Source organism: Nothobranchius furzeri, chromosome 17, assembly GCF_043380555.1.
Source record: "Nothobranchius furzeri strain GRZ-AD chromosome 17, NfurGRZ-RIMD1, whole genome shotgun sequence".
Lineage (NCBI taxonomy): Eukaryota > Metazoa > Chordata > Actinopteri > Cyprinodontiformes > Nothobranchiidae > Nothobranchius > Nothobranchius furzeri.
This window is the reverse complement of record NC_091757.1, coordinates 27475573-27503000: the sequence shown is the minus strand read 5'-3', so window position 1 is coordinate 27503000 and position 27428 is coordinate 27475573. Positions and strand designations below refer to the sequence as shown.

At 42.9% G+C, this 27428-nt stretch overlaps 1 protein-coding gene and 1 long non-coding RNA gene across 2 annotated transcripts in view; one reads left to right on the top strand and one right to left on the bottom strand.

Annotated features, from left to right (window-relative positions):
* tacr1a (tachykinin receptor 1a) overlaps nt 1-27428 on the bottom strand; it is a 170864-nt gene that overhangs the window by 50299 nt on the left and 93137 nt on the right. The window lies entirely within an intron of this gene.
* On the top strand, nt 4024-4804 carry LOC129152931 (uncharacterized). Its single transcript, XR_008559167.2, has 2 exons — nt 4024-4659; nt 4728-4804. It is a non-coding gene; the product is annotated as an uncharacterized lncRNA (long non-coding RNA).

Sequence of the window (27428 nt, the reverse complement as noted above, 5' to 3'; positions counted from 1 at the left end):
AAAAGTTATTTTCTTGTCTTTCTGGGCTTTGCCTTACGCCCTGAGTCACATCTCTCAGACTTTTCTAATCCTAGAGTTTCACCATCTATCAGATTTTCTATCAGAAGCTAATGCAGGAGATAGCGGCAGGAGACTATGTTCATGTTCAGCCTGCATGAAACACTCAGTGACACGTTAGAATCAGAAATAATCATTTAATGTATTTTTTTCCAGTGAAGTTGAACTACGGTATATATTGACCTACAACAGATTTGTTAGATTTCCAAAATGTGTCCCCCCCAATATTAAACTCGTTCCTACGCCCTTGGATCAAAGGAAAAGAGATATATGGATAGAAGAACCGTATTAATGATAGCATAGTTTTCTATGCATTTTAGGGATTTGGGGGTATGTGACACCCAAAAAATTATTTCCCAGACCTGCACCCCTTTGTAGGGCTGGCTAAATCTGGCCCAGCACAGTGGTAAGTATGAATCCTATATTCAGACACTGACACAGCGACGTAAGGTTCAGCTGCACCTTGTCCTTCAGTTAGCTTCACCGTGACAGCTTCCACTCCCCATAGTGAGTACATAAACCGTTTTGGGCCAATGCTAAGAATTTGATATCAGTATTAGGATGTCCATGTTTACCACATGAGTAAACCTTTGAATCCCTCATTGTAGGAGCATTGCCTGTTTCCTTACCTTGTTGTATTTTATAGCAGTTTTCCAGGTGTGTGGATGCAAAGTGCTGTTATGATTTAAAGTGGTTTTATTCTTTGATGGAGTGAATAATGGGCACCTGCAACTGGTTTTAGCCTTTCTTTGTAAAGCTGTTTTTCTGTTTGACCTTGTAAAGCCTCAGCCCTGTCAGGATGCTTCAGTTTGTCACCTAACTAGCAGAGCAGAAAGGTAAGATCTGCTGCTGTAAACAAAGCTTCAAGCACCAGAAAGAGAAGGAGTTGGTTTATTGGACCTTTATGAATAAAAAGTGGTACTGACGTTTTATTTAGACCTTAATAATGTTGTGAACTTAAGAGAAAAGGGTCGGTCTTAATAAAACATTAAACACAGACTACAGAGTTGATGATTGTGTAAGTTATGCTTCCCATCTGAACTGATCATGCACTTGTCCTGAAGAACTCCGTCCTCCTCACCATCAGACGGTGAATCATGAGCAGAGGTGTAAATCAAGCGTTTGCATTCATCTTCTGATAGGACTGATTTGCATGATTGAAGTGACTTTGTGGATGGAATAGGGCTTGCTGTCACATTCAGCATCACGGGGGAGAAAAACGTGCTTTTGCTGGAATCTAAATGTTATGAAAACAATGACACCAAACAAAATCAATCATGCAACCAAACAGCTGGTGGATGACAAGCTGGCAGTTTTAACTTTTAAAGAGCCAACAAAAGGCTGATTACTTTTGAAATAATTGTATTCATTTTGAAATCCTAGTAATTGTTTTTGCCATTGTTCCATTTTGATCATTTCTCAACACAATTTCGTACCGATATAACTTATTGTCATGTACCGTCACTGGATAAGTACAACATACTTAATCACTCACTGTGCTGTATAGAGCCACATCCAACACCTCTCACCCAAAACAAATCATTTTGTTGCAGCTCCAACTTCTAGGCTTGACTCTGGTGTATAATAGATTAGATATAATACGTTCAAAGACAAATGCATGCTGAAAGTTCTTTATTAGACACTATTTACACTTTTGACCATTAACCAGAGGTGGGAAGAGTACTAAACTTTCCTATTTAAGTACCAATACTTTGATCATTTTTTACTCAAGTACAAGTATTTGCCAAAATGTAGGTAAAAGTTAAAAGTATCGTAATTCAGATGTACTCAAAGTAAAAGTTAACTAGTTAAGGAAGACTACACCTTAAAGCATCTTTCCGGAGTATTTCTCTTATCCGATGGCACCATCTAGTGGCTGACAAGCATATCACACAAAAACTCAGTTTTTTTAAGATGGCGACTTCACGTTTCTGTTTATAAATGTGCCTCTGTAGCCGACAAACAGAGCTAAAACACGTTGTTTTACAAGTATTATTCTCATTTCATGCTGTGTTCTCATATATTTATATTTTAGAGACTTACTTGTCCGTGAAAAGTTCATCAACTCTGCATCAACCGAGGTATTCCTTAAATTTGAAGCAAGTAAGCAATAGTTTAACGCTATTGGTTAGTTCCGTTTCCTATTGCACGGAGCTCTGCGGGGCAGTGCAAAAAATAAACAAATAAATAAATAAGACATATCACTTACATTTTATCAAGTACATGATGACACAATCACTTTTACGGATTTCTGACAAACCATACATCATTTCTGAAAGGAGAAAACTCCAGACAGCAGCTTTAAGTAATACAAATTCACAATGCTAGCTCACAACACACTTGCGCACGTGCGCACGTACACACACACACATTATATATTAAATATATATTAATATATATATATATATATATATATATATATATATATATATATAATTTATATACATACATGTATATATATATATACATACATGTATGTATGTATATATAATACATACATAATAATTATTATGATAATCAGTAATGTGTGTTCAGTAAACCAGAAGGTCATCTTGCACGTTAACCACCTCATGCAGAGGGTGAATCCAGGGTAAAGGATAAACCACCTCACATGTCTTTACTCCATAACAACAAGCTTTCTGACGCTGAGAGGGCATGTTCTGAGGTTTTGTTAAAACCAAATTTCTGCAGCTGTAAGTTCAGTTCTTGAACCATACCAGAGGACGAGGGACGGCCGCCCAAGTCTCTACTAAGCATTCTGTCACACCGATAGACTTGCTTAGAATAAACACACCTGTAACCAGCTGACGCAAAACTCCTTCAGGGTTAAGCCAGACGCAATCTCGACACTATGTACCCCGTGACATCTCTGGACCAGAAAGTCGGTTCCACTCGGGTCTCCTCTACCGGACCGAGTACCCTGAGGCTGACAACATCCTCCTTTGACCTCCGGATCCACACAGAGGGTCGTCTGATGGGTGAGGTAGCACACAGATGGTGTCCGATGCTGTTTTCTCTAAGAAACAACTGAGTTAGCTGCAAAACAACATTTTTCATCCAGACCGCGCTTCTGTCTCTGAAAGAAACCTTCTGAGATTCATTCACACATCCAACCCTTGCAATACACCTTAGTTTTCCGTCCAGACACAGATTTGTTTTAATAACAAGTTTTAATATCAAGCTGTTACAAATTGTCAGTTACAAATTGTCAGTTACAAATTGTCATTTCAAGTTGTCATTTTCAAAAGTGTTAGTAATAAATTTTTAACTTTTTAAAAACCTGACTCTTCTTTGAAATGAAACACAGAATGGTGTATATTTTGGTTATTGAATAAGCAAAGATTCCTTTAAACTTCTGATTCAGTACATAAACTTTTGCTATTAAATTTATTTATCTTAAATTAAACATTAATCTTTGGATTAAAATATAGACCAAGACAGTTAGTGTATGAACTTCGATCGATTGCATTAATATCCTAGATATTTGTGCATTATATAAGTTCATATGCTAATGTCCGATCTTTTCTCAGGATCTAACCAAACTGAAGCAAACAGTGTTAAATCCTAGTATGTAGTAACCACGCTACAGAGGGATTATGTCTCTCACCTGACCAGGGAACGCCTTGGGATTCCCCCCATATCAGCTGGCCCAAGTGGCTGGGGAGAGGGAAGTCTGGGCCTCTCGACTTAGAGTATGCGGATGAAAAAGGATGTGTGTATATATATATATATATATATATATATATATATATATATATATATATATATATATATATAGCGGGCAGTGGATAAACGGAGAAGGAAGTGACGCGCCACAATCAACGTCAGCCTGAGGAAGCCTGCAGCTGCCGGCGAAACGTAGCTACAAAACAGGTAAACAAAACTGTTTCTGTGTTTTAAAAAGAACGAAAGCATGGAATTAGAACCACGACACAGCAAGAACACACCTAAGATGTTAATAAAGTATCTTTGTTTGATTGATTGATTTGAATCTGTTCGTCCGCTCGCATGGCCAAAAGCTCCATGGTCTCCACGTTCTTCCAGTTTGCCATGTTGTAGGCGGTTGAAAGATACTAGTGAAAGTGTCACGGGCTGTTTTTATTCTCACAATCAATGTTTTTAGGTCTAAGAGTCTGCAGGTGGGCGTGTCTGGAGAGCAGGAGCAACAGCCAGCTGCAGCTCATCTCCAATCATCCTCCAGGGTGTATTTAAGGAGCTGACTTCCTCAACACTCTTGCCGGATGATTACTCAACCTGGGTAGTTCGAGTCAGAATAAAAATCTATTGTTAAGCTAAAGATTAAAACTTAGACTAAGAAATGTTTTTGTGAAGCAGCTTTCTACCAGACTAGGACCAAGATTAATCCTTCCTCTTATCCCTTCAAGGAACCATCTCCTCCAGCCATTTCCAAGAACTTTTCATCAGCTCCACTTAATTCAGCTCCAACCCCTGGCTGTACGCTCTCCACTACGCCCCTACCGCCTACCCTTTCAAGCTCACCACACAGGAACCCTGGACCTTGTCTTCATCAGGACCCCTTTACAACCCTTCTTCATAAACCAACCTGTGCTCCTTCGTATGCCCTCTAGCCACCTCCTGACAGTAAGCCTAAACCTTCAGTTATCCATCCCATCATCTCTCACGGATATTAACCTTTGTCTCTCTTTTAGAACATCCTGGCACATCCTGCATCAGTTTGAGCAGCGCTTTGAGTTCTCCAGTTTAAAATAAATTATTTATTTTCTTACCTCCCTCTTCCCGTCTCTGATTCTGCATGTCGTGGGTCAAAAGAATACCACAGAACATGACAGAAAGGCCATGTTCTGTGTTTATATCCCTTCCGGCCAGCACTCGGCGCACGGTATACTCCTTTGCGGGGGGGGGGGGGGGGGGGGGGGGGGGGCTCCCAAAGGGATTAGCGGGGCTGACACGCATTTAGCCATCAGAGGCAAAGGGCTCATGCGGCAATATTACTGCCTAGAGAGGCGGAACGAATGCCGCAATATTAGCGCAACGCCATGCCGGCATGGCGCGTTTATAGACGATCCTTTGTGGTAATATTACGCTGATATGCCAACATGGTGTGTCCTATAAAAGCACCTTAGGATGGACATGGATAAAGGAACTGTAAAGTAGAGGTAAAGTAGGGCAGGGCCAACGTTAGCAGCTGTCATATGGTCCATTTCAAATGTTTGACTTTCATTTGGCTTATTTTATGACGGGTTAGAGCACAGTCTCATGTTAGAGTTTTGTCATGAAAACACTGAGATACCTCACATGCTGATGGCATCTAAAAAAATATTATTTTTTCTCAAAATAAAGAATAATTTTAATCACAATTGAAACCTACCATCCTAGAAAAGCCTCGTCCAATCAACTGTTCTCACTGATTGGATAGAAATCCCTTCATCAAACTGTGTGTGTGTGTGTGTGTGTGTGTGTGTGTGTGTGTGTGTGTGTGTGTGTGTTTGTGTGTGTGTGTGTGTGTACGTGCACACATGAGCGAATTGTGAACTGGCATTGTGATGTAGCACGTAGATGTAGCCATCATTTTGCTGACAAAAATGTAACTAAGTAACTTTTACTTTGAGTACATTGTATTTATGATACTTTTTACTTTTACTTGAGTAAAAATTTAGGCAAGTACTTTTACTTGTACTTGAGTAAAAAATTATCAAAGGATTGTTACTTGTACTTAAGTAGGAAATTTTAGAACTCTTTCCACCTCTGGTAGCGCATGACGTCGTCACTCACAGCACATAGACATATACTGAATAGATCAATTCTTATGGATCGGGCCCATAGTCTCCCATACCCGATCTAGAATTTTCTACTATATCTGTACCAATACAGATATTAAGATCGGATCGGTGCATCCCTAATTATGCACAGGTTATAGCGCAGCTCTGGTAAAATGGTTGTTCCTGAAAAGTAACAGGAAATGTGTCACAAGACGATTCAGCTGTGGTAAAAGTGTGAAATAACATTTTTAAACTACACTTAAATGCAGATTATACACAACACTTACAGACTTTATGATGTATAAATTGTTTTGTTTAATTTTCTTGTTTTTTTAAAAATATATTTTGTAATTCCTATTTTCTTCTTCCTGTGAGACTGTTGGGCTGCACCCTAGCGCCTCCTATGGATGAGCGGCCACTGCTTATAGCAACACAAATAGTAAACGCTTGCAGGAGTGAAGCAAAGTAAAAACAGGGCATGCACAAGGGCTGAAGGAATGGACCAAAACAACCCTGCATCACAGCTTTTTTGGTACGTACTGTGCTGTTAAATGGTGTAACACGTGTTATTTTGTGGCGATGAACTTAGAAGATTGCTTCGGCGTTCTAGTTACTTCCATAACTTACCGATATCAGCTCGGCTGAGCCATTTACATGCAGATGAAGTTGGATTCCTACTGCAATATCTGGGTGCTTCAGCACCATTAGAACCAGTTTGCCTCCAGCAAGACAAAAACTGGCTTCATCAGCGGTGCAAAACGGCAGCGGAACGGTTTACTTGTGTAACGTGAGGAAATATGGGTTTTCTGTGCCAAAGGTCATTTGACTCGGCTGGGTCAAAGAGCTGGGTCGCTGAGAACTTTCACCCACAGATTGAGACCTTTGCAGACATGAAGTCTGCAAGAGTCTGCTGGAAACCATAACATCTGAACACCTGCAGGGCCAGAAGATGTGTTCCCATGGAAAAGTAGTCATAACATAACAAGTCTTAAACTTCCTTTTCTTGATTTTAATGTTAAAGAATAATCATTATCATTTTGCTCATTATAAATGTGTTTTAATCAAATGAATGATTACTATGCTTTGGGTAATCATAATGGATTAATGAATCACTGCTTAATTAAATAATGTTCTGAGGATGTTTTAGTGGTGACCTTCACACACTCACACACACACATCCATTCTCACAGTAAACTCCAAAACACATTTGCTGACGCACACGTTTTGCTTTGAGAAGAGAAAGGCTTTTGGTAAGTTCTCAGTCTTATGATTCAGTTCGAGTTGGTCAACGAGAGAGAGAGGACGTGAATTACAACCACTAACGGGGGAACGGAGCCCACCGGCTCCTTTCTCCCCCCTCTCACGCTATTCCTGCCAAGACAGACAGGAATAGCTGAATTGCAACTGCTAACGCAGACTCGCCCAGAGTCTTTGATTTTCTGAGTAATTAAACTTAAGAAAGCGCATCTGCAAACGCTTCATCATCAACGTGTACCGAGGTCATCTCTGGACCGGAGCGCCAGCACACCTTCGTCTCCTCTGCCAGCCGAGGTGTCATCTGGAGTACCACCCTCCTGGGGTCCGGATCCGAAAGGGAGTCCTGAACACGGTGAGGCAGCCACGACAGATAGCGTTTTGATGCATCTTTTCCAACAAAACCTAAGTTTATTCAAACCATCACTTTTCACTCAGACACCTGTTTCTTCCTGAAGCAAAATCAGATGCACACACGCACTCAGCTCACCTCATGTTCAGTCTTCACACATTCACCACAAGGTCTATTTGAGCAAGTTTACAATATCAACTGTTAAAGATTGTTCAACAAAGTTGCCAATGTTGATTGTTGTTCCTATGCTTGTCATTTCAAAAATCATTAGTTTAGTTTGAAGAATTAAAACTTTTAACTTTCAAACTTGTGTCTTCATTGAACTGAAACACAGACACACGGATATTATCGTCAGTTTATCGATGAAAACAACCTTTGAGTCTTCTTAAAACTATACAACTTGGTTATTAATTTAATAAAATTAATATCACAAATTAATATGTAGAATGGTTCCTCTTTCATAAAAGAGCATAAACCATAACGCTACACTTGTGAACTTCAAAGCGGTCCTTTTCACACCAGGGGAGACTTGACAGTGGCATGGCTTCTTCACTATGCTCTTCACTGGACTCGCGAGATCACTCGATCCCTCAAGACTTCAGGTCATGGTTTGTTTATGCAATCCGACATTAAACCAAAAAGAAAGAAATCACATTTGATATCGTTGTTTGATGTCATAGATGATGTTGTTCCTCTCCACTGCCAGGAATAAATCCCTGAAAAACTGCACTTCTGGAACAATGCTGTGAGTAAATAAGCTGCTGGGTCACACGTAAGCTTCATATATATTAAATAGCTTTGCTGCAGTACTTTTGTGTTGAAATGTACTAGTGATTTTACACTGAAACAGTGTGTGATTTCCTGTCTATGTTAACTGCCGAAATTGACGCATCCCAGAAGTGGCACGCGGGAGAGAAAAAAACCCCGACCCTATCTTTAGCGGGTCTGAAACACTCCATAGACTATAATGGACTCCATTTGAAGCAGTGCTGTTCTGCGGCTCAGATAAGTTCAGTGTGAAACCAGGGTACAATGCGTTTACTGTAGCACCGTTTAAAGCGACAGAAGGGTAGGCTGGATTTTTTTTTTCTCTTTTAAAAATCTGGCTACTTTGATTGGCTGTACTGCAGATGCTAGCCTACAGAAAGATGTGTCCGTTTGAAAATACAGATTGAGAGAAATTACTTAAAAGGGACATTTAGAAATAATAAAAGTTTTAAACTTGATATTGGGTCAAATATCAAGTGTTGTCAAGTAAACAGGTTCAAGTCTAAGTCAGGCTACAATTTTTAAATTAGATATTTTTCTCAGTAATTTGCCAATAATATTTATTTATTCTTTTTTCTTTTTACTTTTTTCATTTATTGTTGTTTGTTTTTTACAAAGCTGAATTGGTTCCATTTCTAGTTTCTAATGTGGAAAAGTTAATTCCAAATAATTTCTTTAATCTGCTCAAATTATGAAATGTTTTTTTTCACGGGTAACCAACATAAACTCTTGAAATAAACTTGGCCTACTGTTTATAAACCTGCAGAATTGAAAAAATAAAATAAACAAATTGAAATCACGTTGCTAACACAATAATCCAAACTCACAGTACATCAATGAAGAAAGTTGCCTTTGTTGTACTTTCACTAATCTAATAAAGGTTTCACTTTTTTACCAATTGTCTTTTATGGATTTTGCTGTCATTGTAGAATGATCTGGTCCAGGTTTGATGAGTCTAAGTGTTGTAGTTTTGAGTTGAACCAGATCTATGGTGAACCAGATAGCACTTTTGTATTTTTTCTACTGTAACAAATCAAATAAAGGTTTGGAAAATCACAAACTATATTTTAATGACTCTGTTTTTTGTTTAAAATAATATTGTGTAGGTCTGAAGAGTTTAGGTGTTGTAGACTTTGAGCTGAGCCAGTTCTAATGTGGCCTAGAAGGGTGATAAAATCTGCTTGCTTTGAACTTTCACAAATGAAATAAAGGTTTTAACAATCAGAACATGTCTTAAGGATTCTGTTATTAGTGCAGAATTACCCAGTCCACGTTTAAAGATTTGTAAATTTGTAATGAGAGCTGAGTGAAGATGCTCAGGGAGTGGAGACATTTGTTGGAAGTGCTTTCTCTGACTCTGAAACTAAAATAGGAAACCAACTTCAGCTTTGTCTGGTATGTCTTTTTTTGTACCGGAGGATGGAAAGAGAGGCAGCGGGCAGGACGCAGGATGGAGCAGGGAGGAGGGGGGTGGGATGTTACGCTATAGGTTAGGCAGAATTGTTTTTCTCCACTTTTCTATGACGACTGGCTGAAACTTCTTCACCAAGCTGCTGAGTTGTGTTGTCAGACACGAGTACCAGATGTGCACATTTGCTACAGAACTCACGTATCCGCAGCTTTTTGCGTAGTTTAGAGGGGTGAGTCCAGTGTAATTAGATGCCAAATTGCGTAGTTGAAAATGCGTACAGGTTGACAGGTCTGCAAACAGGAAAACCTGCTTGGGGCCCCTCAGAGGCTTGGGCCGGCCCTGCTCTCCAGCAAGTCGTTAACGTACATTTGTACTTTCAAACCAACACGTTCTCACACCCTAAGCGTCGAAAAATGATGCAGCGTGACCAAGCGTCAAAATATGACGCGCAGGGTGCCCCAGTGCGTCGGGAGAGGACGCGCTGTGCCAAAGCGGACTTATGTTAAGAAGAAGAAGAAGAAAATATCATTTCTATAGCGCCTCTCAAGTTAAAAATCACGAGGCGCTTAAGCATAATTCTGCGCACACAAAGACGCATAAGAGACCTGGATGATGAAGCTCAATGGTTAAAGGAATCACTGAAGCGGTGTGAAGCGCTCCGTCGCGCGTCTAGGCGGTACCGTAGGAGGCGAGCTGCCGTGGTTCGCCGCATGCTACAGCAGCGGGCTATCTAGGTGTCACGATGTGGAGGGAAGGTGAGGGAGGAAGAGCGGATCCTTCAGGCAGGTAAATCAACCCAGGCCAGACAGCAGCAGACATTTGGTTCCTTTTAATGGTCAGGAGTGCAGACACGACAGGGTAGACAGATGTGAACATAAACTGACATGTAACGAGTACGAACCGACAAAACTACAAGCAACACACAAGGCTTATATACACACTGGGATGAGTAATCAGGTAACAAGAGGCAGGTGGGCACAATTAAGGAAAAACTCAAGGCACAGGGGAGCAATAATGTGACACTAGGTGCGCACAGGGTCCCCCGGTCCCCTCCTCCTCCCCCTCCCCCTTGTCCGGAACTTTACCTCCCCAGTCTGAAGCAGCCACCCTGTCCGTAACAAGTCCGGATCTGTTACTAGGGGCTTCGTCCAGTAAAATTCCGGAACACGTTATCCGGATGTTTGTATTCAGACACAAAGGTCTTACGGACAGAGACCGGAACATTTCCGTTTTTCATGGCCTGTCTGAAGGGGGCTGTCAGGATCTGGGGTGAGTCTACACATTCAACTAATTACCACCAAGTCGTTGCAGGTGAGCGGTGCCGGAGAGTGGCCAGCTGCGGTGTGTTTCCCATCACCTGCCAGGGTTTATAAGGAGCTGGGAGATCACTTCACCTCGCTGGAAGATTACTCAACTTGGGTAGTTCTGTCTTGCCTTTAGTACAAGCTACAGTTCTTGTCACAGTTTATAGATCGCTACAGTTATTGTTATCTCAGTCCTAGTAGCTACAGATGGTGTTTGTGCTCTTAATGAGCGTAGTAATCATTCGCCCTGCTTTCCTCAGGATCATCTTCAGACCTGCCTCATCCAACCTCAGCCATAATCTGGAACCGTGCTACAGATCTCCCTCCTCCTGGTGGACCCCACCGCTCTCCTCCGCTCACCTCTTGGATCACGCCCCAGTACCAACACCTCTGCCACAGCTCACCCCAGATCTGCCCAGACATCAAAGCCAGCTTCCTACAGTAAGACTCCTCCGAAGAATTTATTCCACTTCAGCCACAAGATCCTCACCTCTGTCTATCCTACAGACCCCGGCCACCGGAAAGAGTGCTCTGCGCCTTTGCTACCCATCTCCACATTTTGTGGTGCCTCTTTAGTTCAGTTAAAAGAAATAAAATTGTATCTTATTTTTTCCTACCTCTGTCTCCGAATCATTCTGCATGTCTTGGGTCAGGAAACTCCCCTCAGTCATGTCAGGGGCTCTACACTCACACAGCAACACTTTGTGACATCAGACAACTTTAAAAGGCTTTTTAAGGAAGATAAGTTTTATATTCAACTTCACACTGTGGTTCTCAATTATATTACCAGGTCCTTGTATTATTTCCACCTAATGTTACTGTCACCACAGCTGTGTTCTGCCTTGTCCAATCACCCTTGGTGAAACCACCTGGCCATACTGGCCTCAGATGTTCCTGCACACTTCTTTGCCCTGTTTATGTACTGAGCTCTGGACTTTTATAGATCTGGGTAAGGGCATTAGTGCTCTGTTGGTCTGATATAATGAACAGTATGAATATTTGATGACTTTCCTAATTCCAGTGTTTTGCACACTGGCAAAGCATTTTATTTTAATTCAGCCTATTCTATTGTAACATGCAGGTCTGTGATAGGTCAGAAAGGACAACATTGTAAAATTTATTTAGGCATAAACATGTGTGGACCTTGGATCATTACATTATGTTGTAATTAGTGTGTTACACATTTTCAACGGTACTCTGCTTATGCCTCCTGTGTGCAGGAGCAGCCACAGATAGTTTACAGCTGATAATCAGGTAACACCACAGCAAGGGGATAAAAGTGTTTTCTCAGCTCCTTGTTGCTCCAAACAGGAAAAGCCCTAAGTGCTGCCTGCAGCAGATGCATTTACTAGAGGGAGTTAAGCATTGCTAGGTTTATTTCAGTTCTTTTCTTTCTGGTCCCTGGAAAAACAGTGACTCCACTAAGAAAATGCAGCTACAACGCTGGTGGTAATGATGTAACTCTTTTGTAGTAGTAGTAGTAGGAGTATTCTTTTGTTTTCAAGCATATTGGTCAGGACTTTTTTTTTAAATCTCAATGGGACTTTCCTGATTAAATAATAATAATAAAAAAATTGACTTACATCATATTTAAAGAGGGACTGCACACCATCAGAAAATGTAACTCCACCCCAGTCAAGATTTGAAAAATGCCATAAAATGGGCATTGCCAGGAGGCACAGAGTGTCATGGCCAAGTGTGGGGAATTTCCATCCTGGGAGCGAGGGGGAGTGGAAGGAGACTGTACCGATGACGTGAAATTGTTCCAGCCCCACGATAATAAATCACAGTGCATTAAGTGCCCACCGTAGCCTTAAGACATGTCTTGAACGTGCCCGTCCATACTTATGAGAGCACCATGTGAGCACCTGTGTGTTTATGTAAGGTTTCTCTATAAGAGCGTCCAATAGAGAGTGTGAGGGGCCACAGATCTGCCCCCTAAAGATGTGCAGGAGACAGAGGGAGCTCCATGTCCCAGAGATCCAGGCACTGCCCCAGAACACAGGAACCCCAAGGAGACTGCAACCAGAAAGGCCCCCGCCCCCCTCGAGAGGCACAGAGGATCGCCCCGGGGGGCCACAACCAGCAGCCGGCAGAGTCCCAGGAGATATCAACGGCAAGCCCACAGGCCCGCCCGCAGCCTCCCACCCCCTAGCCAGCCGAGCCAGGGACCCAGCGACCCGGGACCCAGGGGCGACCATCCCCGCCGGGGACCCAGCAGAGCCCAGGGACACAGACCCCACCAGGCCGCCACTGGGATTGATCAGGCAGATGCCAAAAATCTTAAACCCCCTGACCCAGGAGCCACAAACACTTGGGCAGACCAAGGCACCACACCCCACACCAGGTGTGGCAGGGGGAGGGGGGACGAAGATCTATATCATCGAAAGAAGTGCCAGGAGCAGAGAGGAGTCAAAGGCCCCACCTGACATATACAGTCATAGACAAACACAGTCATACACTCCCTCCCTCATGCTCACACATGCACATCCAACCAAAGATTTACAAACAATGGGTCGCCGGACACCCACTCATGCTCCCCATACACACCCTATTCACTCTGGTCCCGGTACTGCTGCACACTGGGTACAACCATCACCGGTTACCAGAGTTTGACCCTTTCTGCTGGGGTGCTGATGAGCAGGCTCCCCTGCCCAACGCTGAGCACAGCAACCCACCACCCCAGACCCAAACCAGATGGCCAGATCTCCCTCCTAGCCTCCAGCCCCAGGAAGCCAAGCAACAACAGAGGTGTGCTAAGACCCCTAGTTTCCCTCCGCCTGCTCCAATATAGTGTTGTGTGTTGATGAGGTGTATTCCATGGCTGTGGTGAGCGGGCAGTGCGGGCATCGTCTGGCCTATGCCAGCTGATGCCACCACACCACCTCACTTGCACACACGGCCCTCAGTGTCTAAGTGCAGTTTAAAATTGGAAGTGGGCACCGGCACTTGGGATGAGGCTGAGAAATCCCCCTGCCAAATGCCGTTGAATGTGCTCACTCCCAAGGCCCTAAGTATGTGTTTGCGTGGAATGTCGTCGGTGGAAGTGTATAAGGTGCAAATAAAATTGGGGGGCAGGTTGCCACAGGAATGCAAAAATGGGGTCCATACCCGCACTCCCTGACTTGTCCACCCCCCAAGATCCTATGTGCATGTTTGTGTGATGATGTGAGGGAGCAGGAGGAGAGAAATATGCGGGGATGGGGAGGAATAGCTGGTTGGGCTTATCCCTCCAGGGAGCCAGCTCCCCCACTGGTTCCAATAGGCACCTCTGTTGTCAAATTGCCACCCAGGGCATGGAGACCCCAGCCCATCCTGCCAGGGCCCAAAGCAGCAGCATTACAGAGCCTCACGGAGTCCGAGGGCACCAACCCAGCCCCACCCCAGCAGAATATCTATGCCCATCCCTGCATTTGCACAACTTCCAGAATATATAAGACATAGGAAATCCAGGTAAGGTTGGGTCCTCCCCCTCCTGGACCTCCCCCTCCCCTGTGATGGGACAGCAGAGGAGCCAAGGTCTACCCGAGGCCCCTGAACCCGGGCCAGGCATTGCCGCATGTTCCTGCCTTCTTCCCAGCAGCATACATGTCAGGACCCGACCCCCAAGGCCCCGCCCAGATCCCCAGATTCAATCGGGACATCGTCCAGGTTTCCCAGTAAACAAAGAGAGGGGGAAGTTGGGATATGACATTTCAGACATTTTGACAGATCCTCACATACTCTACCCCAAAATTCCTGGACAGGTGGACAGGACCACAGTGCGTGAATGTAATTGTCAGGAATGTTGTTTGTGCAGTGTGTACAGGTGTCAGATGATACAAACCCCATCTTGAACATCCAATGACCTGTATAGTACTCTGTGTAGAATTTTGTACTAGGGCTGCAACAACGAATCGATAAATTCGATGAAAATCGATTACTAGAAGCGTTGGCAACGAATTGCGTCATCGATTCGTTGTGTTGCTCAACTCTTCCAAAAGCCCCCTCCCCTCCCGCCCGCCGTTGCGCGCAAACCGCAGAGCCGGCAGGTGTTTGGAAAGAGGAACATGGCAGAAGCAGCGAGACCCCAAAAAAGTAAAAACTTCTAAAGTTTGGGCGCATTTTCAGTTAAATCAGGCGACGACATTCGTTACCTGCAACGTTTGTAGGTCAGACTTAGCATGGCACGGGAGTGCTGCAGTGATGATGAAGCGTCTTAAACGCAAGCATGTCAGAATCATCAGCGAGGAAGGAGAGAGCTCTGTGTCCGGGTAAGTTAAAAACTTTTCAAAAGTGATTCACCCAAGCCCCGGATTATTACACAGGCTAGACATGCCCTAACCTCGTTAAAAAAGTCTATAGAATTGTAAGCGCGATGCTATTAGATGGGGGGGGGGGGGGGGGGTGTAGACTCGCGCTGCTGCGAACCGGTTCCGCCGTCACATTCCAGCAGAAACTGGTTGATCACACCGGGGCCAGACTAGCATGTGGCTTTACAACCATAATGTCCTCAGAAGCGAAAACCCTTTTAAAAGGGAGGGAGGAGTCCTAACTGTTGCTGCAGGCGTGTTGTGTGAGTGCAGTTATTTACTGGTTAATATATTTTTGGGTTCAGTTGCTTTCATGTGGCCTAATGTGAGTCTATTTGGGATCATTGGAATGATCAGCAGCATTCCTTGATGTGACTTTATGGCAGTTGCCCAGGGCATCATCGCAAGGAGGATGGCATTCATTTACTTTTGTTTTATTTGGTATTTTTTCAGTCATTTTTGGAATAGTGATTAATTTTGATTAATTCACAGCCTATGTTTAATTACATTTAAAAATTAGTTGTTTGACATCCCCAATTATAATAAATGTCTACAGATGAGATCAAACAAAACAGATGAGAATTGCCCTTAAAGAGCAAGTCACCCCCAAATAAACTTTTTTTTTGCTGATAAGCTAAATAAATGAGTGTCTAATCGTGCTGCAGACACGTGTCGTCAATAATTTGGCACTTCAGTGCAACTTAGTTAAAATTTAAATATTCTGCCTAAAACTGGCAGTGTTGTGCCATTGTCAGGTAAAAACTCTGCACTGTATTTTAATGTAAATCTGCCACCGCTATTGGCTAAGAAGTATGCTATGATGTAAACTGGTACATTATGATGTCACAATGCTGTTGTGAGCCTGAGTGTGTGTTTGTTAGCGGCTCCGCCCTCTCGGTCTGCCAGGCAACAGCATGTGTTGCATGTTTCAAACATGAAGTGGGAGTGAAGTTAGACTCTGGTAGGGGTTGACTTGCTCTTTAAGCTGTTTAACTTGGACCAAGCATTTTAGGTCACAGATAGGTGTAGCTTAGGGTCTCTGTCTATACACCTTATAAGACAATTTAGGTGATGGCATGTTGTTTTTCTGCTATTGAACTGTTTTCTAATAATGTTGTGTTTAATAAAGTGAAGGAAGGAGAAAAATAACGTTTCCCTAGCAGTTTTTATAAATGTCCCTATGTAATCCGATTAATCGTGTCGAGACCCCATCCGATTCATCGATTATCCAAATAATCGTTTGTTGCAGCCCTATTTTGTACTGAATTAATTGTAAATTGGGGTGTCTGATCATTTTAAAAGTTTTTAAACAAGTTTGGGACCAGAAGTTCTGGTCAAAGCTAACTGATAGATCCACCTCCCATTTTTCAATAGGGATTGCAATTTTATTGTCTATTTTGGACAGTGTCTTATATACTTTAGACAGTAGTTTGGGGGGGGGGGGGGGGGGGGTTGAGATTATAGAAGTAAAATACCCTTGGTGGTGTTTGTAATTCTATTTTATTGAGCTTAAATTTTTGTTTGACTACAGATTTAATTTGGTGATATTCTAAAAAGCTATTCTTATCCATTCCAAATTGGGAGACTATTTGATTAAATGGGATGTAGTCCAATCCTTCATATATGTGTTCCAGGTATAGGATTCCTTTATTTTTCCAGTCCGGAAGGTTCATCATTTGGTTATTTTGCAAAATATCAGGATTATTCCAGATAGGTGTGTGTCTGCATGGTACTAGTGAAGACTCTGTAATTTTTAGATACTCCCACCATGCTGTCAGAGAGGTGCTGATACTAATACTTTTGAAGCTTTCATGTTTTCTTATGCTTGAGCTAACAAATAGTAAGTCTGAAAGCTCTATCGTATTGCAAAGTGTCTGTTCTATATCTAACCAGGACTCATCTAGTGGGTTATCTTGCAACAATCTTGGTATATATTGCAGCCTGTTGGCTAAGAAATAATAATAAAAGTTGGGTAAATGGTAAATGGTAAATGGCCTGTATTTGATATAGCGCCTTCTAGAGTCCTGGAACCCCCCAAGGCGCTTTACAACACAATCAGTCATTCACCCATTCACACACACATTCACACACTGATGGTGATGAGCTACGATGTAGCCACAGCTGCCCTGGGGCGCACTGACAGAGGCGAGGCTGCCGAGCACTGGCGCCACCGGTCCCTCCGACCACCACCAGCAGGCAACGTGGGTTAAGTGTCTTGCCCAAGGACACAACGACAGCGACAGACTGAGCAGGACTCGAACCAGCAACCTTCCGATTACGGGGCGAGCACTTAACTCCTGTGCCAGTCCTCCTTTGTCTTTGGTCTTCTGAAGTGTTTTTAAGCTAATTCGTGGAGGTTTATCCTGCCAAAGGAATTTAGTAATTGAGGAGTCCAGAGATTTAAACCAGTCAGCTGGTGGTTTGTTTGGGATCATCGAGAATAAGTAATTTATTCTGGGTAAGACCATCATTTTAATTGTAGCAACCCTCCCCATGAGTGATATCAGTAAGGATTTCCATCTTGCAAGATCATCTCCCACTTTCTTTAAAAGTGGGATGTAGTTTAGTTTGGTTAGATCTGCCAGCTTGGGAGAGACATTAATTCCCAGGTATGTGATATTCCCTGACTCCAATTGTGTATTAAGCAAATTGACAAAAGAGAAATTAATTGGTAGAAGTGTGGATTTTAACCAGTTTATAGAGTAATCTGAAACTCTTGAGAAATAGTTTATCAGTTCTATTGAATGGGAGAGAGAGGATTGAGAATTCTGGAGAAAGAGTAAAACATCATCTGCATAAAGGCCCGATCTTATGTTCTATTTTCATACACTTTATCCCTTTAATATCTGTTGTTTGCCTAATTGCTGCCACTAGTGGTTCGATAAAAATAGCAAACAGTGAGGGGGAGAGTGGGCATCCCTGCCTGGTCCCCCTCTGAAGACAGAAGCTAGTTGATATTTGGTCGTTTGTCCTGACACGTGCTGTTTGGTTAACTGTATAATATTTGTAGCCAGTTTATGAAGAAGTTCCCAAAACTAAATATATGTAAAGTTGCAAATAAGAACTTCCAGTTAACTCTATCAAAAGCCTTTTCTGCATCTAGAGATAATATACTAGTTTCTATGTTTCTACTGTAAGAGAAATCTATCAAATTAAGTAATCTAGGTGAGTTAGTGGATGACTGTCTACCCTTAATGAAACCAGTTTGGTCAGGGTGTATTATGAAGGGGGTTACCTTCTCTAATCTTTTTGCCAGGGCTTTACAAATTATTTTGAGATCAACATTAATAAGAGAAATTGGGCAATAGCTGGTAGGAAATGCAGTCTTTGCCTGGTTTTAACAAGAGACCAATATTGGCTGAGTTCATGTTTGGCTGTAATCTGCCGCTCTCTTCGATTTCCCTCACCATTCTGAAAAATGTTGGAGCCAGCATGACCCAGAATTCTTTGTAGAACTCTGCTGAAAACCCATCTGGACCTGGAGCTTTCCTATTAGTCATGGATTTAAGGGCTTCCTGGAGCTCAGCTGATGTTAGTGGCGAGTCCAGGACTGTAGCTTGGCTGTCTGATAATTTAGGAAGTGTTATCCTGTCAAGGAACTCATTGATCTCGTTATCTGATGGGTTTATCTGTGGTGAGTACAAAGTTTGGTAAAAGTCTCTGAAAGTGTTGTTTATTCTTTCAGGGTCATAAACTATATTCCCGGTTGAGTCTTTAACAGCAGATATGGTAGTTTTCTCTTTATTAATTTTTAACTGGCTAGCTAAAAATTTACCTGATTTATTGCTATGTTCAAAGCTTTCTATTCGTCTTTGTGCTAAAAATTGTGTCTTTTTGTCAATAATTCCATGAAGTTCTAATTTAGCTTTACGTAATTTGCTCATTAACTCTTCTTCTGTGGATGCCTCTAAAGACTTAATGATTTCTTCTAACTCCTGAATACGTTTGTTTTCTGTTTTTTTCTTAAGTGATGAGAAAGAGATAATTTTACCTCTCATCACTGCCTTTCCTGCCTCCCAGAGAATAGATGCTGATCTTCCAGGCAGGTCATTATGTTCCAAATATAAAGCCCATTCCTTTTTAAAAAAAAAAAACTATAAAACATTTGTCTTTAAGCAGTGATGTATTAAACCTCCAGTTTTTGTTTGGAGGGATTGTCTTCTTGCTTACCAGAGTTAAAGAAACCGGAGCATGGTCGCTGACAGCTGTGGGGTGCATCTCAGTGTCTGAAATGTCAGCCAACAATGAGCTGCTGACTAGAAAATAATCCATACGTGAATGAGAGTGATGGACGTGTGAGAAAAAGTATACTCTCTACGGTTAGGATGAAGAGATTGCCATGCATCACAAAGCCCATAATCACTCATGTACTGTTTAACTATATTAGTGGATTGCCAATTGCGCTGAGTCCCAGCTGTACTGAGCCTGTCTGTTAAAGGGTCCATCCAAAAATTTAAATCACCTCCAAGTATAAGTGGACAGTCCAAGTGTTCGGAGAGTACAGAGAAAAAATTATGAAAGAATGGAGGGTCATCAATATTTGGACAGTATATGCTGACGATAAATAAGCATTGGTTTTGTATAGATATTTTTAATATTATAAATCTACCCTCTGGATCTGAAATTGTGTCCAATACTGTGAAATTGATGTTTTTGTGTATTAAAATAGCTACACCCCTTTGCCTAGATTTATACCATGCAGAGAAGTCTGTAGAAGATTAAGAAGATGTTTGAATATTTGTCGTTTTGGTGTCGGGATTCCTGCTGTTTGGCATGTGCGGTTACCTGGATTACCAGAAAATTAACAAACTTTCGAGGAATATTGGCTTAATCCCGGAGTTTATGGATGGAATGCATTGTGCTGTGAATGCACAAACTCATATAATTGTTGAGATGAGTCGTAAGCTTGGAACTTTGGCTGAGATTCAGGCTCTGGCACAAAGGCGGATACCATCAATGAGCGAGTGGACGGATCGACACAAATTGGAATGGATTAATTACGCCATTATTGGATCTAGAGGGGTTGAAGACAAACAGAACACAAAGGCAGAGAGGAAATTATCTCTGTCTGTCTTCAAAACAATTTTTATCTGAATCTGGTGCTCTTGGAGCCGGTGAGGCTGAAGTGATAACTCCCCCCTCAGAAGAAATGTGGAATGCTGTCGTCGCTATAGAAACTCTTTCTTCCTATCCCAGCCTGGGAGGGACTATGACCGGTGAAGGCTGTGGAACCGCATCTAGGAGTCACTGTGCTTTCTAACCCACGGGTGCCCAATCTTGGTCTTGGCGGGCCGATATCCAGCAGGTTTTAGTTTGAACCCTTCTTCACACCTGAATTCCATCAGCAGGTGATTAACTGGCTTCTGTAGAGCCCGATGAACGGCTGCACAGTTGATTCAAAATCGGAATCAAGTGTGTTGGAGCAGAGAAATCTCAAAACCTGCTGGATACTGGCCCTCCAGGACCAGGATTGCGCACCCCTGCTCTAACCCATTATCTCCCTCCCCTGTCCAAACGGAGGTGATGAGCACTGCCCCATGTGGCTGCACGCACTGAAGTGAGGAGAGTCTCAACCCTACCTCCCCACCTAGTGCACACTTATGTTGTGTAATGTCTGAAGTCTGTGTGCATATCTGTCTGAGGTGTTTTTTGCATAGCAAAGCTGCCCTCTCTGTGGAGGGTAACTCAGAAGTGCCTTTTTTCCCTCCCCCTGACTCTATCCTCAAATAAACCCTCTTGATCTATTATGGTAGCGCGACTTGGGTTGCGAATGACCACAGTCATCAGTTCTTGTCATGTGTCTATGTATGTAGGTCTGATCTCAGAATTGTGTGTACTGAAACTCTAATTTCCCCCTGGGATTAATAAAATATTTTTGAATAAAATTTGAATTTGTTTATCTGTGGGCAGCAGAGGACATTGTCGCCCTCTGCTGCCCGCTCTATAGAAGCTATAGAGCGGGGGTCGGCAACATCCATCTGATGCGGCTCTCTGTGCTTGTAAAATAATGACTGGAAATTTAAATAAAATGCTCTATATTTTACTGCATTAATTTTACATCTGTAAGCTAATTCTAAATGTAAAGATTGTCTGCGTAAACCTGAACAGGTCCAACCTGGTCTGACTGTGAGACCGGGTTGACGCTTCACGCTTGTGCGTAATCATATAGACGCATTCTGAGCTGAAGAGGATATGAGATTCTGGGATTCTCCTCAGACGGCTCATGGATGCGACGCCACATTGAAGACAGAAACAAGCACAATTCAGCCAAAGTTTCATAATCAGGGAACATTTTCTAAGTGACAAGTCTCTCTGAGAGACAGGGTTTGGAAAATGCTCGCTTCAGTCGGAGGAATCTTCCCACATGCGCTCTGGTTCTGCGACGCGCTCCAAGCCCCTCTCCGCATCTTCAGCTCGCTGTGCACCTTATGTATGCGCTGACAGTGAGCTGCGCTGAGCAGTGTCCAGCTCAGATCTTCAGAAGGAAATCTTTTCTTGAGTGATTTAGCTACATCTGCGATGGCCGTGACGTATAAAATGTTAGTTTGTCTGCATGCGTCGGGGTAATTCTTTCTATTCTTTCTCCGTCAAAATAAATGGCCAAATACGGGAACTGTCCGGTCAACACAAGCCCTGCTTTTAACTGTTCTGTTTTCTTGTGAAAATTGTTACAAATTTAACTTGATTAACACCAGAGCCAGACACACTGCGCCGTTATCTCCGTCACTATAAATGAGGGAAAAACAAAATGATCGGATCCTTTTCTGACCTTCCCCACCTACAAAGTTTAATTACAACAATCAAACGTGACAGAGCCTGGATTTGTATTCTGAGCAGTCTAAACATGTTTTAAAAAGAAATGTATGACAAAAGTGGCACTTGCTCAGTAAAACCACCAACAGGGTGAAAAATATCAAAATATTGTAGGCAGAGACGGGCTACAACTTCTGGATCCATTTTATATAAATCCTTTTATTGATAATCGTATTATGAAAGATAACGTTGACGAACACGAGCGACCGGTACTGGCTGATGTCACCTGTTGTGATTGGTTAAAGCAGCTCTCTGCTGTCTGAGGGTAGGCCCCGCCCACAACGCCGCGGCTGCTGTGGCTCCCAGTGTTTTCTTTACTGTGGGAAACGGGTAATAATGGCTCTTTGATGGGAACAGGTTGCCGACCCCTGCTATAGAGATAAGGAGACGTGGATGTGGGACTATGAACAGAGACAATGGGGTCTACACATTGGATCGTGTATGGAACTGCATCATCAGAGAGGGGAGAGCGGGCAGCAGAGGGCGACAACATCCTCTGCCCTCTGCTGCCTGCGGATAAATGGAGTAGGAAGTGACGCCACCATCAGCGACAGATCTGAGGATGTTTTGCGGTTGGCAAACAAAACTGTCAACAAGGTTAAGAGAAACCTTTCCTGTGTTATGAAAAACAAAAAACAAAAAATGGATTTAGAAACTAAACAGTAAGAACATACCAAAGATGTTTAAAGTTTTGTAACCATTTGTTAAAATCCGTAAATGCATTCTGTCCTCACGGGCTTCCGTTAAAGGAAACATGCCATCCAATATGGCGTCGCCCAGAGACTTAGACCCACTCCCATGTATTTCAGACCCAATATTTATGGTTATGTGTTATGAAACCACCAATTTTTTCAACAACTGGATTATGGGACTGGTAGTTTGTTTTAAAGTTTAAGTGGTGGCAGCCGGCTGTTTCTCCTACTCTGATATTGTTTTGTTCTGTTGTTAAATACATGACTGCGTAATGAATGGAAGTCCCACAGAGGTTTTTTTTATCTCCTCAATATATTATATATTTATAATAATATAGGCGCAGCCAATGTGTGGAGGGCATCTGTTTTGGTGGCCTGAGGATCAGGTCTCTGCTTTTTGCAGATGATGTGGTCCTGTTGGCTTCATCAGAACATGACCTCCAGCTTTCGCAGGAGCGGTTCGCAGCTGGGATGAGAACAGCTCCTCAAAATCTGAGACCATGGTCTTGATTTGGAAAAGGGTAGAATGCCTTATCCGGGTCAGGGATGAGGTCCTGCCCCAAGTGGAGGAGTTTAAGTATCTTGGGGTCTTGTTCATGAGTGAGGGAAAACTGGAGCGTGAGATTGATAGGCGGATTTGTGTTGCATCTGCAGAGATGCGGGCATTGTACAGGTCTGTCGTGGTGAAGAGAGAGCTGAGTCAGAAGGTGAAGCTCTCGATTTACCGGTCGATCTACGTTCCTACCCTCACCTATGATCATGAGCTTTGGGTAATGACCGAAAGAACGAGATTGCGGATAGAAGCGGCCGCAATGAGTTTTCTCCGAAGAGTGGCTGGGCTCTCCCTTAGAGATAGGGTGAGAAGCTCTGTCATCCGGGAGGGGCTCGGTGTAGACCCACTGCTCCTCCACAACAAGAGGAGCCAGTTGATGTGGCTCGGGCATCTGATCAGGATGCCTCCCTGGTAAGGTTTTTCGGGCACATCCAACCGGGAGGAGGTGTAAAGGTAGACCCAGGACACGTTGGAGGTACTACGTCTCTCACCTGGCCAGGGAACACCTTGGGATTCCCTCAGAGGAGCTGGCCCAAGTGGCTGGGGAGAGGGAAATCTGGGTCTCTCGACTTAGGCTCCAGCCCCCGTGACCCGACTCTGGATAAGTGGATGAAAATGGAAAAAAATTAAATGGATATATACAGAATCAGTGACAAGGGCAGCCTTGGCGGAGTCCAACTCTCACTGGGAATGAGCCAGACTTACTGCCGGCAATGCAGACCAAGCTTTGACACTGATCATACAGGGACCTTAACAGCCCGTATCAGAGGGCCTGGTATCCCATACTCCTGGAGTACCTCCTACAGGGCCCCCCAAGGGACGTGGTCAAACGCCTTCTCCAAATCCACAAAACACATTTAGACTGGTTGGGCGAATTCCCACGCACCCTCCAGGATCCCCCTAAGGGTATAGAGCTGGTCCAGTGTTCCACGGCCAGGACGAAAGCCACATTGCTCCTCCTGAATCTGAGGTTCAACAATCCGACGGACCCTCCTCCCCAGAACCCCTGAATAGACCTTACCAGGAAGGCTCAGGAGTGTGATCCCCCTGTAGTTGGAACACATCCTGTGGCCCCCCTTTTTAAATAAGGGAACCACCACCCTGATCTGCCAGTCCAGTGGGACGGCCCCTGATAACGCGATATTGCAGAGCCGTGTCAGCCAGCACAGCCCCACAACATCCACAGCCTTAAGGAACTCCGGGGAGATCGTATCCACCCCTGGAGCCTTGCCACAGAGGAGCGTTTTAACCACCTCAATGACCTCAGCACCAGAGATTTGAGAGGCCAACTCAAAGTCCCCAGATTATGCTTCCTCACTGGAAACCGTGTTTGTGAGATTGAGGAGGTTTTCAAAGTATTCTGCCCATATACATATATATATATATATATATATATATATATAAGAAAAAAACATTTGAAGTTAGGGACAACAAGACGTCTGGACCAAGAAAACGGTGACTGGTGCTTAGCAGTGTCTTGGATCCTCTGATAATGTGGATTTTTGATTACGGGAAAATACCTGAGGGGAGGGGTGAGTGTTCTGTGACTTTGCTTACATTCAAAACCTAGCTTGTTAGCAAAATTTTCTCCGGCTATATTTGAGCTAGTTTGAACTTTTTTGAGTAGATTTCTGCTCTAACAATTAAACTTGTATGTGAGCTAAGTTTCATCAGTGTACACCGGTGACCGTTACAAATTTCATCATATGGTATATTATTCATTCAGGCTCTTTATGCAGTATCGGCCCTTTTGTGTTTCATCCATTAGCTGCCACGAATTTCCAAATTATACTTTGATAGTTGTTTTCTGAGGGTCATGGACTCTGCTTTGACTTCTGAATATATCAGCACGTACTGGTCAGTCCAGTTTGGTTTGGTAACACCCAGTGTTGGGGATGAGCCAACTGCAATTGAGGTATTACTTCATTAAAGCAGAGACACTTCCTGTCAGGACCTGTCGGCCTGGATCCCCAAAGCTGCCACTGATGAATAGTACATTTGAAAGTGGAAGCCATGCTATGTCACCTCACTGTTGTAAAGGCAGAATCAATAAAAACCCCTACAGAAGAGGTCACAGACCAATTAATCACAGTCACTTTCATTTATTATTTTTTAGTGAGGGACTGCTGCTCCATCTCTTCCTCAGGTGGAAAAACACGCTCAGAAACACAAACATATCTGTTGATATAAGAGGGTTAATGTGCTTGGATTGCAGCTACAGCCAGTATAAACGAGCCACGTAAATATTTAGTGTGCCAGCAAAATGGATGAGTACACTTTCAGTCATGTCACCATTGCAAAGGTTCACAAGATCACTAAATGCTACTTTCATTGCATTACATGTGCATGTTTGCACCAGTGTGTGTCATAATGAGAGTAGATAAAGTTATCTTTCAAAAGAGCCAAAGTAACCGAACCCCTCGCTCGTCACTTTGGGGTAGGATCATATGAAGCACAGCTGAATTTAGTGAGATCAGTCAGGGCGAGGTGTTCTTGGCTCAAAATTTCCTCAGCGTGTGTGTTTAAATATTTGCTTGGTACATCTTCAGCTATAGGAGGATTTTTGTGATATCAATGTTTGTTTCTCGCATTGTATCACGGTAGGGTGTGGCAAGCAACAACGTATTTAGCCTATAATTTGGTTGTTTTGCATGTTTGGAGGAGGATTCAGTAAAGCAGATGCATTATTCTTGCTGTGTGGTTGATAGTTCGGCCCGTGGGAGGCTTAATAAAAAGTTTTAATGGAATTTCCTCCAAAAACGACCGTAAAATACGAAAGAGATAATGGGTAGCCACCCGGACTCTGAAGAAAGCCTGGACTCCTGCAGCACCAGACAGTTAGTGAGGCTCATTTAGTTCATGGTAAGTTCTTGTGACGAATATTTGTTTATGAGAAATGTTTTTAAAACATTCATCTTCGTGTATTTTTAAATCCACGGAGTCATGTTGTTTTCCCATTTTGATTCAGGTGTCTCAACCCGTGGTTTTTATAAGAATAAATAAAGAAATAATTAAGGGCACAGATTACTGAAGACTTGCCCAGCATTGCAGTCACTGTGAGGATTTATCCATTTTCTTTGGCCGTAAGTACACAACGCTGTGGCTCTGCTTGTCGGAGCAACTGCTGCTATTAGGATGACCTCAGCTTTCTGTTTTCAGAAGAAATCGGCTCAACTTTCTTTAAAACAAAATAATCGTAGGCCTCCGGATGTTTGAAAGTCTTTAATTTTTCATGAGTGAAGGCTCCAGGGCTTTCTGTTGAATAGGAATAAATCTCCCCAGCAGATTTGTGCAAAAATACCAGTGAATTGGACCGACGTTTTCCATCATCCCAGAGCTCATACGGGTTTTATTAACCTTCATTTGCTCTCCAATACAGATTTTAAGCTTCTCTCTAAACCTCATCTTGTCTTTAGACGTTGAGCTGTTTATATATCGGGATTTTGTCTGTAAACTCTTCTATACTTTATCTGTGTAATTTACTAACTATTGCAACCACTTCCCCATCTCTTAGATCCGCATCTGCACTTCATCTGGTTCTACCTCGAGCTCGCCTTACCACCGTGGGGAGCAGAGCTTTCAGTTGCTTTGCTCCGCGGCTGTGGAACTCACTTCCCTCTGCCATTAGAAATACAGACTCTTCCATTATTCAAGGCACACCTCAAAACCCACTTATTCAAACAAGTTTATTCCCTTTAGACCTAGACTTAAGAAAGTTTCGAATTTTTATGTATCTTATTTGTTCTTATTGCTCTATCAGCCTCTGTTGTTTTTATTGTTTTTTCTTTGTTTAATTGTAAGGTGACCTTGGGTTTGAGAAAGGCGCCCTCAAATAAAATGTATTATTATTATTATTATATTATTATGAAAGTGTATGTCGCATACTGATAGCAGCTTGTATTTGCCATCCCGCCACTCGCGCACAAAAATGAAAAAAGATGTCAACCAAGCTACTCCAGTATTGTATCATCTATTTTAAGAAAAGGTTATTTTTCTTTTGGAGGAAAATAGATGAGTCAGTTAAGAAATTACCAGATTTAGGTAATTCACTCTGATTTAACAGTTTTAGTGTTGTATGTAAAGAAAAGTGTGTGTGTGTGTGTGTGTGTGTGTGTGTGTGTGTGCGTGTGTGCGCGTGGGTGTGTGTGTGTAAGTGTGTGTGTGTGTGTGTGTGTGTGTGTGTGTGTGTGT